The sequence below is a fragment of the Limulus polyphemus genome, unplaced genomic scaffold, assembly GCF_000517525.1.
Source record: "Limulus polyphemus unplaced genomic scaffold, Limulus_polyphemus-2.1.2 Scaffold4714, whole genome shotgun sequence".
NCBI lineage: Eukaryota > Metazoa > Arthropoda > Merostomata > Xiphosura > Limulidae > Limulus > Limulus polyphemus.
The window spans coordinates 21,263-24,788 of record NW_013670324.1 but is presented as its reverse complement, the minus strand read 5'-3'; positions in this window follow the sequence as shown (position 1 = coordinate 24,788).

The window sequence follows — 3,526 nt, the reverse complement described above, 5'->3', positions numbered from 1 at the left end:
CTTGTGTGCCATGCTTTCCAACTTCTGGGCCAGCTCTTACAGGCTCTCCCCTTTAGCACGGATTCTCGTCCTAAGCCTAGCTCTGTAGACTTCTGACTGATCTTGGGTTCCGTGCCTGAGTTCTAGAGCCGCTACCAGTGCTCTATAGTTGTGCCTATCATCTGCCGACAACTGTCCAAGTATTTCCAGTGGTTGTCCCTTCAAGCTCGTTGCCAGATATACTGCTTTCTGCTCCTCTGTCCATCCGTTCATCTCTGCCAGTAGCTCAAATTGTGCTCTATATGCATCCCACGGTGCTTTCCCATCGTATTCCTGTGGCTTCCTTCGTACTGGATCACTCCTAGTACTGACATTTACATCTGGGATGTGACTTCTAACAGGACTGAAGATGTTTGCATTAGGGTTTAGCTGCGGGCTCTGTAAGGGGCTTGCCATTGTCTGGGTCTGATTAAGTCGATGGTTAATGTATCCTCCTTGTGTAAAAAACAATAAATCGTCCTTTAATGTATCTAATTCGCTTTTATATTTACTAATGTTTTCAATTTGTACTTCTTGCCACTGTTGTTGACTTTCTTGTAGTTGCTGCTGACTTTCCTGCAACTGTTGAATACTTTCTTCCGGTTTCCTTTCTTGTTTTAGTTGCCACTGCTGTAACCTCTCTTCTTGTTTCTTTTCTTTTTCCTCCAACAACTGCTGTAATTTCTTTTCTCGTTCTTCTTGTTTCTTGTGCTGTTCTTGTATTGCTGCCACCAAATCTGCTAAGCTGTAGTTTGATTTGCCGCTTCTCGTTTCCATTTTTTTATCCCACTTCTGACACCAATTTGTTACGTCTCCGTTCGTTTCGTTAATTGATTTTCCGTAAATCCATTCCAACAAAACTTTAGCGACACAAGTCCTTTCTTAACTAAACTGGTTTATTCTTTCCGAATACAACTTTACCGATACACTTAATTTCAACAGTCGCTCTATAATCAAACGCTATAACTCACGTCTCACGTGGCCAACAATATTTTGCCCGCATACATTCAATTACTCATTACCTTCCCGTCGCTTCGTGGCCGGTCTTATATACCAGTCTACCCCCAATCTAGTAATCTCCCGACAATTCACAAAGGAACAGGATATTTCTAGAAAGACGTGGCGTGATACTAGTCACGTGACCTCACTGACGCAACAATATATATATATATAGGTGACCGAGCGAGAGTAAGTTAAGTGAAGTGAAAGTAAAAGTTCAGTCCAAAAAAGTTAGAAAACGTAAAATTAGCAGGCGTGTGAGTGATTAGCCATAACAGGCGATATTTTAAAGCGAATTTCACAGTTTAAAAGAGATAAGGAGAATAATTTGTCTTGTCAATGGGTGTTATAATGTAATTGAACCCGCCTGTATGGACTTTGACGAAAGTAGACAGATATTTAAAGTTAGAGATACAACTGTGGTAACCCACGAGGTAACGTAAGTTAATTTATCGCATATTGTATAGTAAGAAACAGTATATAGAAATATAATTCGTCTTATCAATTGGATTTGAAAGTAATTGAATCAGCCTGTGTGGGCTTTTGAAAAGAATAAAGAATTATTTAGAGTTTTAGATACAACTGTGATATCCTACAGTGTAATGAATTTTTGTACACACGTTTGACTTGTTTTGAATATATTATTTTAAAACAAGTGGATTGTGTGCCGTCCGTTTATTGTTCGATTTATCGCCAACAAGTCACTTACTGTAAACGAATCCCAGCTCCCATTCATATTTAAAACACTGAGAATTAATAATGTACAACTATTATTAATATCGATATCAGAAAAACAGATCTATCCGAAAAATTGATTATTTTAGAACTAGTTGGAGTTCAAGGGTAGGTGTTTATATGTTTAATATGTTCAGAACCATTAGTGCAGTAAATGTGAATTGTACAGTGCTTGGATAACGGCTGAAAAGGTTTTAAGAAATATCTGTTGAATCAGTGGAGTGGCATATCTATATGGCACAGTCTTCTTCATGTTTTGCTTTAATTGTTAGAGTGAATGGTAATTCGTACTTTAAGGCTGTGGAAGAGCTATAAGAGAGAGGATCACATTCAATTATTCAGTTAAGTAAGAGCACGCATGTGTGCATAGGGGTTTAGCCGAACCCCCTGTTGTTGTGATGTAAAGAAAAAATGCTTGTAGGTATAGCGCAGCTGCTTATGGTATTTAACGTTTTGGATGGTTGTGGAATTTATGCGAACAGTTATCCAATTTTTTTTTCATGCAAAACTGCTTCCAGATTGAATCTCATAGCATCAAATTTTTTATACATTTTCTGGGGGAGGGGGTGCATTCCCCCAGACTCCCGTAGCATTAACAAGTTTTGTATGCTGATTGTGCTTAGCACAATATGTGTTGGCTTTTGATCTGACAAATTAGAACCCCTTTCAAACATTCTGCATACGGGCCTGAAGAGTACTCCAAAATTTGGCGGTTGGTGCTGTTGACTAGCTGCCTTTCCTCTAGTCTGTCATTTCAAAGTTAAGGAAGGCTGTGCACAGATAGCCCTTTGTTTAGCTTTGTGAAAAAATTATGAAACAAACAAATCCGTATGCATGGTTTAATTTTTTGCAGGATTTCTGGAATTTTTCAAAGTACTGTTTACAAACATGAGTGAAACTGAAAACTTTCTGATCAAAGCTATTTTACCAGAAATATTTTGTCAGAAAATCTTTGTAACTTGCAGTCGTTATAAGGATGCATTTTTGAGAGTATGTTTTATTTTTTATGGAACACATGAGATTCATATCGCAAACAGTGTTCTCATAATTAAAAGTAGGAGTTTTATTTAAGAAAATTGAGGAAGAAAAAGAGAACTGACGAGATTAATGAAACATGCTTGTTTCACTTGAAAAAACATCTAATGGAAAGCAACACGAATCGTAGGCTGAAGAGAATTTATATTCTTTAGAAGGGCGAATAATGGAATGGATACAACTATCACAGTTGAATATGGCGAGACACAGCAGAGTTCTTAAACACTTGTTTAAGGACTGTAGTTATGGCAAACAAATGTGGACATCTCAAGCAGAGCTATAAACACTTCTGTTTTTGGTTAGACAGTTGAAGTAATGCAAAAACGGGTAAAGCATGTTTAGATAAGACAAATGACCTAATGACAATATGTTGGAAGAAAAGACAAGCACGTTTGTCGGGATGTTTACCTAAACGACAAATTATCCGCTTTCTGTTAGAAGTTTTGATCTGCGGACTAGAGAAAAGGAAACAAGATGGCTGCCGAATAGTGGGATGGAACATTACTGTTATAAAATATCACAGCTGAAAGTGCGAATCGTGTCTGAAAGCACCACGTCTCGAACCCTAGACGCCCGGATCCGCAACGCTAATCATTAAGCTACGGGTCAACATACTGTTACGTCTCCGTTTGTTAATTGATTTTCCGTAACTTCGTTCCGACGAAACTATAACGACACAAGTCTTTACTTAATAAAACTGGTTTATTCTTTCCGAATACAACTTTACCGATACACTCAA